This window comes from Heliangelus exortis, chromosome 3 (genome assembly GCF_036169615.1).
Source record: "Heliangelus exortis chromosome 3, bHelExo1.hap1, whole genome shotgun sequence".
NCBI lineage: Eukaryota > Metazoa > Chordata > Aves > Apodiformes > Trochilidae > Heliangelus > Heliangelus exortis.
Window position 1 is genome coordinate 13349727 of NC_092424.1, and position 13724 is coordinate 13363450.

The following is a 13724-nucleotide window of genomic DNA, read 5'->3' on the forward strand; positions in this document are numbered from 1 at the left end:
GTGGGGTCCTGCTCTGCCTGAGAGACCTCAGATATTGGGGTAACTGGCCTTGGTAATTAGTATCAGTGGAAGGTGCTGGAGAAGTGCTAGGGCTGATTACATGCACCACAGCAGAGGCTCTGGGTGAACACATCAAAGGAGGTCTCCCTTTCATCTCACTGCTCCGAGCAGGCTGCTCTGAAGCATCTCTTCCAAGGACAATACGAGGGAGAACTCTAATAACCTTACAGTGTGGAGTCCTGCCAGTGCTCCCAGCGGCCGCTCTGGCGGCAGCTAAAGGGGCGCCTTCTCCACTTCCACCCTAATTGCCCTTAATTGGCTCCTGCCTGCTGGCACCAGCATGGCACAGGCTCTCCAAGGATCACTGCGCCGGACTGACAACATTTGGAGAAGGTTCGGCCGCCTCTGCCTTGCCCCACCTCCCTCCTGCTCTCCCCCACCCACAAAAGCAATACAATAACCTTCCAAAGTATGAGGTTTTCTGTTTCTGTGTGACTTTTTCTTTCCAGGCCCCACTCCCTGCTTCTCTGGGCAGAAACTTGCTGGGCAGCCAGGGTGAGGGAGTGGTGCAGGGTCTGTGTCCCAAACCCAGAGGGGTATATAAGCATTGTCCCTTCATAGGGAGCTGAGACTGTCTTGGCCAAGAGCACATCACTGCAATGAGCCCTGATGCTCTACTGCTTGACAGGGCTGCCTGTGCAGGTGACCAGAGCTTTGAAGTCCCCTATGCAGAACCAGCATCCTGAGATACCCAGCCTGTCACATTCTACACAAAATCTCTTTCTCTAGAGAGAGGTGCCACTGTCCAGAGGCAGCCAGGTGGGGCTGATCTCCTGGCTATGGTCTGCACTGTTATCCCAGGGAAGTGGAGGGAGGACTTTTTTCTGCCCCAGCTCCATGTTCCAGTGCTGGGTGAGGACATGTGGAGCAGAGGACCCCCACTGTCCTCCTTCCTTGTAAAGGAAGGACACTCTGGCCCTCTGTGCATCTGGTTCTGGTTTCCCACAGCAGACTTCCCTGTGCTTTTCCCTCTCTGCCTGACACCTGCACACGCTGTTCCCTTGTGTCAACAGGAGGTTGGGAAGCCGCAACACGAAAACACCTTGTAGCCCTGACAAGTCACGTCCCCACCAGCCTGCCTCCTGCTCCTGCTCCCAGCCAGGACAAACCCTTACTGCAGCAGCAAAATACAGCCAAGCATCTTCCCACTCCCTCGTGGTTACCCACATCCCGGCCAGGTCCAGAATCTGCAGGCAGTGGGCATCACATGAGCAACATGCTCAGCAGTGAGCTGGCAGGGGCATGGGAAGGCAAACATGACACAAATCCAATTCTGATGGAGGGAGCTGAGATGTCTTTCCCAAAGAGGTTATTTTTAAATTGTTTATCAAAGACTTGCTGCTCTTGGCAGTGGGGTGGTAGGGCTATTTTTGGATGCCTGCTTCACCTCTCGATCCATGGAGATGGGCCAGCTTAGGCTCGTCCCTTCTTTTGCCTGGCACCCTCGAACCTCCCATGGTCTCTGAGGTTTGCCCCACCAAGGTCACCATCGTATGCTTACTCAAACATGGGGAGGACTTTTTAAGTAGGAGGTCTGAGCTCAGGCACATCCTAGTAACCAGTCCATATTAACAAAACTCTTCTCATCCTTTCCTGCTATCAGTGGTGGCACAGCTGTTTGGATGTAAGCAAAATATATGTTTTGGCCTGCTATTGTCCTTCAGGATAGTGACATTTGTCCTGACCAAGCTTTGCATTCAAATGATGTGTCTACTACTGGCCAGTTATTTCTGTCATGTCACTTTGACTGCGTAGAAGAGCAAGGCCATATTTCCCTACTCCAATGGATTTCTGGGGCAAGGAAATGGGGGCGTTCACCAAAAAGTCCATGCTGTCCTCACGAGGCCTCTTCTCTGTGAGTGAGGGAAGGACATGACGAGTTTCTGGAGTGCAACATTGGAAAAGATGGTCTGGTAAGGTGAGACTCAAAGCAGGTACAGGCAGATTATAATAGGGGTGCATGGAAGTTCAGCAGCTGTGTGTTGGAGTCAGTGAAAACACCATCAGGCTTTGAGGTTAATGATAGTCTGCTTGAGTCTGTGTAGAAGAAAATCAGTCCTTAAAAGCTCACTGGCACAGTGCTTGGCCCTGACATAGCTGTCCACAGGAGCCCAAAACATATGACTGGCCAACCCACAGCCAGAGGCATGGCTTGAGGTACTCGGGGCTCACATAAAAAAAGCAGCACTGTCCACACTGCCCTTGCAGCACCAGGGGAAAAGTCTTGGAGAAGGTTCCCAAGAACATCATAAATTCAGGGGTTTCCTTTTACTAACAAAGCACAAATCTTCTGCTGAAGGAAAATTTTCTACATTCAGTGAGCCAAACTTTTGTGCAGGCCAAGAGAATCTCCTCCATGAATGAGGACACAAGGAAGCCAGTGCTGGCATGTGCGAGATTTTGGACTCAAAGAGGATGGACATGTCTTTTCTTACAGGAAGCAACTGGATGAAAAGGTAAAAATCACCTTCCTTCAAAACTGGCTGTGCTGGCTAGTCATCCTTCAAGCTATACAAGTATACACAGATGTACTTTCCAGCCCTAAGAGGGAGAAAGATTTCTCTGAAAGAAGAGGCTGGTGGGAATCTAAAAGCCCTATTGGCACATATTCAGGAGAAAATGAGGCAGACACCATTGTCATCTGTGACAACCACCCAGTCACCCCTGTGATCTAGCTGGTCGCTATCTCCATGGACAAGATAGTCAGTGGGGGCTAACAGCACTGGGGCGGGGGGTGCAACAGATCAGGAGCAAAGAGCTTAGGGAGAAAAAATCCTTGGGGTAAAGAACCAAGGGGTAGACACCAAAGGAGAAACATGGGTGAGGGAAGGAAGATACACTCCACATTGAGGGCACGTGGGTATTTCCAATAGCACCCACCAGTGCTGGTGTTCATGTAAATGCACTGTGCCAGCATGAGGCAATGTGTCTGGGGGAGCACAGTCATTCTGATTTCTAAGCAAGTAAGGAATAAAATGGGCAGTGTCACCCACCAGCTCCTAGAGACATGCACCAGGGGAGGTGACCACAGCATGTGGCTGACTGCAGGAGCCAGCACTGTGAGCACGGCTTGGGCAAACCTGCTGGGGAGGACGTGCTCATAGAGCAAGTCCCTTGGGTGCACTGGGGCTGCTGGCATTAGAAAGCATTGCTGGCATGAAGCCTTGCTGAGTCAAGTTGCCCCCTGACACCTGTGGGCATGTGGATGTGAGCAGACATTCCCGTGGTGGGCAAAGGTTATGCCATGTGGCACAGTTCAGACAGACACGTTCACCACGAAAGGGTCCAAAGAAACATCATGCCCTGGTCCTTCCTCTTACTAATGGGTGAGGGAGCAACAATGAACAGTAGGATGACTGGGAAGTCTATGGCAGTCACCACAAGGACCTAGAAACTGCCTGGATGAGGAATGAGTTCACTGTTCCTACTCAGAGGCCTCAAGGGGACAGACTTTTTGGAAGGAATCAAAAAGGAAGGGGGAAAAAGGAGGGAGAAAAAAAAAACCAACCAGAAGCAAATGTGCTATTGCTGCGAGCAGGATTCACAGGTTAATGAAAGTAAAACCCATCTCATCTCTCTATAGAGCCCTGTCAAACATGGAGTCAGAGCCCAAATGGTTGCTTTTTTCATTGGACCAACTGCCAAAGAGAGACAGAAAAAGCATCAGAGGCCTTTGCACAACATTATGGCCTGGAGTCTGCCATAGAACTTTGCCTTTCTGGTGGCATGACAGTAGAGGAGTAGGTTTCCCAGAAACCAGTACAAAGGCATCAGTCTGGAAAAGTCCTGGGTTAGAAAGCTGGGAGAAAAAGGATTCAGAGCAAGCTTGAAGAGCCATGTTTCTGAAGGAACAGTTTGAAAATGGGCACCATCTTGGACACCATGGAGAACACTAATAAACATGAATGCAAGCAACCCCTTCACACTGCTGATGTCGAGAAGGCCACTGGTGTCTCCCTTTTTATCTTCCCTGCATCCTTTAAACTGTTCCCAGAAGACAAAACAGAGGCCCTGCAATCTTCATCTGACAGTGTTCATGCCACCAGCTCCTGCCATGTTTTGTACAGCCTCCTGACAGCCTCACCACCTACCCCAAAGCCTGGGCTAGGCCCACTCATCCCTGCGTGTCGCAGCAGGACCCTGAGGTGACACAGGGAAGGAGGAGAAATGATGGCTTGGCTCATGCTGAAGGCCCAAGGATCCCCGCCCCACCAGGCAGCAGCACCCCTCTGCTTTAGGCAACAGGAGCAGGGCCCAGGACACAATCCCAGGCACATCAGCTGCTCTGGGATTTGGGAGTGCTGTCTCTCCATGGAGGACGTGGCACAGAAACCGTCCTCTCCTCCTTTGTGGCATGAAACAAAGAGCAGAGGGAGGGAAGGAAGTGACTTCTCTAGAAGCAATTGTGGCAGTGGGATGAGCACCCATCTCTCTCCAGACAGATGGAGGAGTGACACCCCCAGCCCTGCTCCCGTCCCCTCTCGTCTCCCTTTCACTGCTGGCAGCCCCTCTGCCTCCCCCCTCTCCCTCGCTTTCTGCAGTTTGTGAAACTGGAAGGAAGGAAGGAAAGAAAGAAAGAAGGAAAAGAAGAAAAAAAGAAAAAAGGAGAGGAGAGAGGGGGGAGGAAGCGGATCCAGGGCACTGCCTGGCAGGCAGACAAGGAACGCGGCAGGGGCAGCTGGGAGCCCGGGACACGGCCGCTGCCAGGGCCTTCTGGGCTGTGGGGCATGTACGTGCGGTCAGCAACGTGCGAGCTGCTGTGTGCCCAGGCCAGGAGCCACGCGCTGCCTCTTGGGGCGGCCCGGCTGGCAGCCTGCGTGCCCGGCAGCTCAGCTCCCTGCGGGCAGCCCCCACCAGCTGGCAGGCAGCCGGGCGGGTGACGGGAGGCTGACCGGATCAGCTCCTCATCCCTGGACTGGATGCTCATCCCCGGCCCCCATGCCTGGCCAGCCCCAGCGAGGGCTGCACCTGACCCAAGGGTGACACGTGCCACCACATGTGGCCCCCGTGGCCTCTCTGCTGGATGGTGCCATCCAGGTTTCCGAGCAAGCAGGTGTGCTTTTCTATTACGCCAGGCTGCCTGGCATTTTTTGACCAAAGACAGAGAAATTGTGACCTCCTCCATCCCAAGGCCACATGCCTCCTCCCACTGACCCACGGATGATGCCACACTGGGCAGCACGCTGCTGCAGCTCCTTTCTGTCTGTGTCAGCAGTTTCAGAAGAAGTTCCCAGCCCAGAATGGCTCCCATGTCCTTGAGAAATCTGCAGAGCACCAGGACTCTCTCCCTCCCCTCAACGCCCCACAGCCTGGCCACGCTTCTGCATCGCTCCTTGGGAGCACCCTGCCCTGCTCCCACTTCTCACACAACAATTTGGCAGCAAAAAAAGGTCTCACTTGCACCCCCCACTCAGAAATATCTCCCTAAATGCACCCAAAATTCATATTCCACACTAAGATATGTTTGCCCCTGTGTTCAGGTCAAATGGACACAAAGGCAACAGGAAGGGGATGGGAATGGAAGGAGCAGCTACAGTGGAGCATTTTATAAGGTATATTTTCTTCTTTTGCACCTCTGCACATATTATGGGCCAGCTGGTAGTTAACCAAGTCTTTGTCTCCTTCTCCTCCTCATCTTCTGAAAATAAACAAGGTTTCCAGCTGTTTTGGAGACCAAAGGGCCATTTCCAAAGCCGGAGGTGTGCTGGACCCATGAGTCAGCAGCTGCTGGTAATGGTTACACATACGTGGGTGACACTGCAGGGGTAGGAAATTCCCTGTAATATCATGCGCTGGACAATAGGCACGTAGTTACTTGGCTACTCAAACTTGTCCTCGGCATGAGTAAGAATATATCAACACTACAACCAAGGTGTCCTTACGTACCAGAGACCACGTACCACCTCAGCTCTCTGGGGAGGTAGCAGCAGCACAGTTATGCAGGGACAGAGCCTGCAGCAGCCTCTGTTGGTCACAGCTCTTGTGGCAGTGGCTGTCAGCTGTGTTTCACTGCCATCCACTCCTGTGTTTGCTCACTTTAGTAAATATGACTCATTTCAACTGCTCCTCAGAGTAAAGCAGACCCCCTGAAGCCCTCTGAGAAAGAAGTTCACCCCACAGCAGACGAACCAAAGGTAGTATATGGATCTGTGGGGGTGGCTGGTGCCTTTTCAGGGTACTGAGATGCTCCTGGCCTGAAGGTTACCTCCTTTGCTGAGTGTCACTTGAAAAACAGCCTGATGGAGCTCAGAGCCCTGGCTCTTTGCATGAGAAAACAGGAAAAGGCCATGGCTAGGGAGAAACAAATGTCATGGGGAGGCAGAAACAGCAGCTTTTGAACTCACACCAGTTGTACTTATAAATATTTTATCCCTTTCTCATTTATTCACAGTAGCAGGTTACTATGTAGCCCTTGGCTACCACAGAGCAAAAGCATTAGAATATTAAGTGTATAAGCCAGCCTGACATATAACAACTTCTGCATGAAGGCACCACTTTACATCTTCATGTCCTTACTGCAGGTTCCTGACCCAGCCCCAGGGCCCCAGCTCTGCCCCTGGCCCTCACTTCTTCCCTGCAGCATGCCTGAAAGCTGTTTAAGACACCATATACACAGCAGATTTGTAATTTATATTACCAGTACCAGCAAAATATTAATTTTCTTGGGGAGTAGTGGGGGGGAGAGTATGAAATAATAATCCAAGTTTCTTGAAGCAATGGGTAACTACATATCTGTAAAACTGGGCAAAGCTAGACTGGAGATGGGTTGCCATCACATTGCCTTAAGCAGAGGAGGCAGATGAGGCATATCTAATATCATCTTTCATTCACCCCATCTTGCAAAATGCCTTTGCAGTGTTCAGAAAGGAAGGGTGCACCTCTCATCCAGGTGGCCTGAGCTAAGCAGCTAAGGTGGGTAGAGATGCAAACAAAGCCCAAGCCCTTGTGCCCAAATCAGCCCTAGAGTGTTCCAAATGTGGGGGCTGTTTGATGCTGTGCTTCTTGTGGAAAGGCATCTCAGCCTGTTGTCCAAGGCATGGTGATATGTCCAACAAAAGCATGTTGGACTTGATCCCAGGTTGCTGAGTATATCACTGGGGTGACACAACAACCTCTTTGCCACTATGGGGCCAAACAAAAGGCCCTGCTCTCCCATACAGCTCTGTCTGTCCCATGCCAGGTGCCGACTGGCTGCAGATAGCTTTCCAGGTCCATGCCCAGCACACCCTCTTCCTTCCTTGCCCAGGCTGTTGCAGATGGGTACCACCAGCATTTCCTTCGTCAGCTTCCTCATCATGAAGGGCATGACCAGATGGGCTCAGAGCCGGTGCCAGCAGCAGCACCAGCAGCAGAGGGAGTGTGAATTTACCACTCTGCTTTGTGAGAGACAATGGCACGTGGGCAAGGCTGGCCACTGCAGAGACTTGCTTCTGGGGTCTGTGGAGCAAATGCAGCAGGGCACTGCTGAGACAGGAAAGTGAACTCAGGGAGAACCTGCCCTTCCATATTCTCCAAGATCTGTTTTGTCTGACAGTTTTGTTCTTTCTGCCTTTGACAGGAGAAAAGGAGGGTGCTCACACCTAGTGGGTGTCAGAGGAGGTACAGTTCTTCCTTTGTGCCTCTGGAAACCAGTCAGACATAACTCTACTGAGAGCATTACGCCTGAAGGCAGGTGAGGGAGCCCAGGTCTTGATGACAACACAGAAAAAGGAGATGCAAAAGATGCCAAGCTTGTCAGTCCAGCCAGGTGTGGAGGACAGATCCCCACCTGCTCTCAGCTATCACAGCTTCTCCTGTGCCACTGACCTTCAGCAGGCACAGCCCTTCCCCGTGGGAAGTGCTGCTGGGAGGCTGTTCTGTGCCGTGGGAAATGGGAGCAGCTACTTCTGTGTGTGTGTGGAAACCTCAGCCAGGGCATTGTGCTGTGGGCTTAGCAACTGTTCAGCTGTTTTCCTGCTTTCCCCAGGGGCTCTCAGCTCTGATGGGCCATTTCCCACTCCCAGACCTCCAGGACCCTCTGACTGCCCACCAGCAATGTTGTCACCCCCTGTGAAAAATTCCAGGCAAAGTTGGGGTCAGCTGAATTTCATGCTGGGGGAGATTTGTGCCACTGGCAGGCTTCCCACCCATCCTCCACCTATTCCTCACCTTCCTACCAGCACCACTCTGAACAGCAAGGAGAGAGATGTATGTGGGAATAACAGGGTGTATTAGGCTGAGGATACTTATCAAGGCTGTCTGTCCAAATGCCTTGAAAACTTCTCCAGTGTCAGCCCATGCTTGTCCCTCTGCTGCTAATTTTGGGGTGCTACCCCTCTGGATTTACTGCTTCATCCCAGAGGCATGAGCATAGTGAAGACTCCTACACCTCTTCTCCAGGGAAGCAAGCAGGTCAATGGGAGGGAGAAAGAAGAGGGGCCAAGAAGTAGCTGAGGGAGAAGCTGGGATGAGTAGAAAGCAGGGGAGAAAAGGAAATAAGTAACAGGATCAGATAGGGGAAGGGACAGAAGAAAGGAGTAGAGTTAAGGAATAAACTGCAAGCCCCCAACACAGGAAGAACATGGACCTGCTGGACCAAGTCCAGAGGAGGGCTAGGAAGATGGTCACGGGGCTGAAGCATCTCTCCTACAAGGACAGGCATAGAGAGTTGGGATTGTTCAGCTTGGAGAAGAGAAGGCTCCAGAGAGACCTTATAATAGTCTTCCAGTGCCTGAAGGGGTCTACAGGAAAGCTGTGGAGGGACTTTTTACAAGTGCATGTAGTGATAGGACAAAGGGTAACAGTTTTAAGCTGGAAGAGTACAGATTTCGGTTAGGCATTAGGGAGAAATTCTGTGTGAATACCGTGAGGGTGGTGAGACAATGGAACAGGTTGCCCAGAGAAGTTGTGGATGCTCCATCCCTGGAAGTGTTCAAGGCCAAGTTGGATGGGGTTTGGAGCAATCTACTCTAGTGGGAGGCATCCCTACCTATGCAGGGGTGTTAGAACTAGATGATCTTTAAGATCCATTCCAACCAAAACCATTCTCTGATTATGTGACTCTATGACTGGAAAGGAAGAGGTTGCTCACAGGGAATTACAGGGATTGTTTGAAGAGAACTACTTGGGACAGACTGCCTCCATGGTTGCCCAGCCTCTAGGCCAGAATCCCAAATAAGCAACAAATTAATAGATGTGTGAACTCAAAACAGAGCTTTGAAGAGAGGTGAATGGGTGTGAAACAGCAGCATTTGGAAAACTGAGGAGATATCCAGAACCAGAAAGGCAAACATAAAAAGAAGCAGGAAATGCAAAAGCAGCCAGGTCTCTGCAATGAAATGCCTAACACAAGGAAGAAGAGTGAACGAAATGATGAAGCTGAGCTGGCAGACTGGGAAACAGCCTGGCCCTACCATGTGCCACTAGAGCTGCTCTGCACCAGACCATCCATTTGGGAAATTCCACTCTTGAAATAGCCTGCTTAGTAGTGAGATCATTCATTCTTCTCAGCTGGAAATCTGACCCTGTTGCCAAACTCATTTTCCAGACCAGAAGCTGACGTTCATGGAAAACTTCACCCCCAAGGTCCAAATAGTGAGATCCTGAGCTTGTTGGTGTTGGTGTTCAACACCTCAGCAGGCTGCACAGCAGTCTCAGAAGTCTTTCTGGCCTTGTTGCAGCCTGGCTGGTGCCTCACCTGGGCAAGGGGAGCACAGCCAACGTGACTTGGTGGCTCTCCACACACCATGACCAGTTCCCAGGCAGCCAGTGGGCTGGCAAACCTTGGGTTTACATGGAGTGCTCATTGGATTCTCTTCAAACAGATTTTACAGGGACCAAAGCCTGGCAGTAAGTGGCAAGGGCGTAAGAGGGCTCAAATACCTGGCTTAATATTAGGACTCCTGGCTTTTATTAAAGGGAGTTAATTCCTTCTGGATCTCAAGCAGCAGGAGGAGACATGTTTTTGGAATTCTTTTCTGGCTCCAAGCATCACATGAATGAGTGTTGATATGTCAAACACTTTCAGCCATGGCTTTTGTCACGGAGTCATGACTCTGCCAAGCCACCATCCTACTTCTGAGGTTTTGGGTGACTTCCATTGCACGATGCCGGGGATGTGAGCCACTGCAAGGCACCCTCCCACCTTGGCTCTGAACTACCTGCCATCCGTGCTGCTTTTCCATAAGCAGTCGTCACCGATCCAAAGAAAACAGCAGCAGCAATGTTGCATGCCATTGGAAGTGTCTGTGGGAAAGGCAGGCATGCCATGGGCAAGCAGCCTTCGTGTAGCTCGGGAAGTGGCTGGGCACGCTCCAGGCCCTGTGCCTAACATTTGCCATGATGCCCAGATAATATTTGTGTACGGCTAGCAGGTGCTTACCTCACTTTGGCTGTGGTGGTATTTGAGTATGTGGTGAAGGTGTGAATTACACCCTGTTGCAGGCACAGTGGAGTGCCTGAGGGACAGCCAGGGCTGCCGGCATCTCCCCTGCCTCCAGCCTTAGTTGCAGGCAAGCTCCTGCAAAGCCCTCAACTCCCTGCCTTGCCCTTTCTGCAAAAAGTACCAGCCTGGGGATACAGGGCAGCCCCACAAGCCGCCGTCTGCCTTGCTCTCAGGTACCCCAAGGGGACCCAATGGATGATGCTCCTGGGGAGAAGCTCAGTTTGGAGAGTCAGGAGCACACCAGTTGAAAGGCTGGAGGGAACCGAAATTCCAGGTGTCCAGATGGAGAGGTGGCCCCATTGGGACAAGAGTCCCTGCTCCTGCCAGCAGTGAATAACCATTACCCAGGCTGCCTACAAAGGCCACTGCCTGTGGGCAGACGTGATTGCAGGCACAGCCTCGGCTCCTGCGCTTGTGGGAACCTGGCGGAAAACCTCCCGGTTTCCCCTGGGCTCAGCTCAGCTGTGCTGGGAGATTTGCATTGGCAACAGGGTGTCAGGGAAGCTTGCCCGTCCCTTGCCCACACGCTGCCAGCGTCCTGCCAGCCCCGGCAGCCTTTCGCCTCTGTGAACTTTTTGTCTCGTGTGAAAGGAGGGCATTTTTCAAAGGAAGCATTTAAACATTGGCATCTCAATTAGAAGTGGGCAAATGGCACAAGGAGCTATACTGTTGGCTGAGAAAAGCACCTTTGGCCACACACTTCTGTCTCACCTGCAGGCACCTCCTTCCACCCCCAGGTCCCTGGGGACCTGCACTGGCCAAACTCCTCAGTCCATCCTGGCAGCCTGCAGCCCACCACCCCCCCCCAGCATGGCTGAACGTTACACATGGCCAGGTCAGTGTCCCCTCCATCCCCTCTCCCAGACTCCTGCTGCTCTCCCAGTCCCCTTCCTGCCTCCTCTCAGCCACCCCTTGCTCCTGACCCTGGTGTCACCTATAGCTGCAGCAGCTATTTATCCATTACTAAATGAAGAATCCTCTGTGAAGCAGCAGAAAAGCCCTGGCTGTACAATGCACCCGGAGTGAAAAGGGAAAGCTGTTAACACCACTTGGAAAGGGGCCTGCATTTGACAACAAACAGCCAAGTTTCGAGCTCCTTGCTAATTAGTCTATTAGCTATATGAGCAGAGTAAGCATCTCACCATCCAGCGCCGCTCTGCTCTCGCTCCTCAGCCCCGTCACCTCAGGAATCCCCTGCCCCGTCTCCGTGGCGCGGTGCTACGTAGGCATCACACCAGCGGCTGCCTGGCCACTCGCCTGCGCCTGACGGGAGAGACAGCCGGAGACGGTTCCTCGCTGCCGATTTTCAATGAGGGACAAAAGCTGCTTAAATAAAGGAGCCCAAGCCCCAGGTGCTGCTGGGATACTGGGCTGAGGAAGGACAGTGCACCCTGCAGTAACTCACAAGCCCGTGCGCCCAGGGTGGACGGCCCAAACCTGATGGTACTGCCAGGACACACCGGGAACAGCCCTGGGAAGGTGTAGGGGACAATGTGTTCCCCTGACAAGTTCCACACCTCCTCGAAACATTCAGGTGCCAGCAGAGCCAAGAGTCAAGGGAAGAGGTCACTCCCCAGCACACCTTCAACCAGGGAGCAAGGCAAACCATTGCCATTCCTCCCAGTGCACAAATCCATAGATTTCTGCACCCCCAACTATTCAGCACCATTCCAGCAACCCAGCCAGCCAACCTAGCAGAGAGAGGCTCTCGAACTTCATTAGCAGCTGGGGAGCATCTGTCTGTCTGTCTGTCTGTCTGTCCGTCCATCCATCCATCCATCCATCCATCCATCCATCCATCCATCTATCCAGTGAATGAGTTAAACAGCCTGTGCTCCACCTCGGAAGGGTAGTCTGGGCTTACAGGCATGGAAGGGAGAGGCTTACAGCTGGGGCTCATTACTTGGCAGCCATAAAGAGGGTGGAGGCTCTTCCTCCCACACTGATCAGAGGAGCTTCGCAACTGTGTGCCCTGGAGCCAAGGGATGAGGTCCAGAGCTTGTTTACCATCTCCTGTGAAACAAGGTTTTTTTGCCTATGCCAAAAAGAAAGTCAGCTTGTTTTATCTGCTCCCCAAAGTGAGGGGGCCACTCGATGATCACTTGGTCTGCTTATGTTGACTTCTGCAAATCAGGAGGGCCTGATCTGGCTGGCCTACCTTGGGATATTTATTCATCTAATGTTCTCCCCACCAGGAGCCAAGAGGGGATACTGTGTTCCTTAACCTTTTACTGAGGGTGTCCTGCTAACAGAGCCTGTGGACAAGCCACAGGGTGAGATGCATCTCAGCTGCCTGAAAACATAGAGCCACAGTGGCAAAAGGTCCAGTTCGCTCCTGCCCTATGCAGGGCTTGCAGAAATCCAGGGAAGAGACAAGATGGCCTTTCTGACTTGGCCACAGTGCACTGAGGGATTGACACCAACATCTTCTGACACTGAGGTCTTTTTGCTCAGACACTGTCCCAAAGACTTTGAGATCTTGGAGAAATTTAGCAAAATCTTAACAGATGCCCAGATAGTAGAAGAACTAAGCAACAACCATTTTGTCCTGGAGATGGCATATTGCCTGGCCATCAGCAGATGAATGGAAACCCAAGAGGCCAAGGGATGCTGGAAGCATGGCCTATTCCCTTGGAACAACAGGGAGCTCCACATGAAAAATGAATGACTCAATTTCCTGAGCACCACTATCAGACACAGAGGGGAGGATCTCAGCCCCTGGAACAAACTTGCTCGATACAATTCCCTTTGGTTTCCAGTGAAAGCCAGGAATGTCTGGAGTGCCAGTGATAGATTCTGAGACTTGCTGGGATGGTCATTTACCTCTTCTTCCAGCTGAAGTGAACCAACTTTTTGGACAGTTTTGTCTTGGCTGAGCAGGACAGCTAGTGAAGGTACTTTCCAAGATCAAACCTGTGTTATCCACTGTGACCACATTCTCCTTCCTTCCAAGCACAAGGGATTTTTTAGTCCCAGCAGGACAGCTTTATCAAACGCTCTCAAGCTACAATATGAAGTCTTGGAGGAAGCTGTTGCCCTTGGTTTTATCCTGCACCATTACACAGGGGCAATTCAGCCAAGGAGGTTGAAAGAATTATTTATTAATGGGTCATGAGATTACTGAGGTCACTCAACTCTGAAATCACCCAGGAGCAGAAAATGGATCCTTGGCCTCAGGTCTTTGAAAATCATATAAACCTGTGGGGAATGTCTCTACTCCAACCCTCATCTGCTCTTGACA

The 13724-nt window shown here is 51.7% G+C and overlaps 1 long non-coding RNA gene across 1 annotated transcript in view; it reads right to left on the minus strand.

Annotated features, from left to right (window-relative positions):
* LOC139794127 (uncharacterized) overlaps nt 1-13724 on the minus strand; it is a 41493-nt gene that overhangs the window by 1066 nt on the left and 26703 nt on the right. The gene's annotated exons all lie outside the window — the stretch shown is intronic.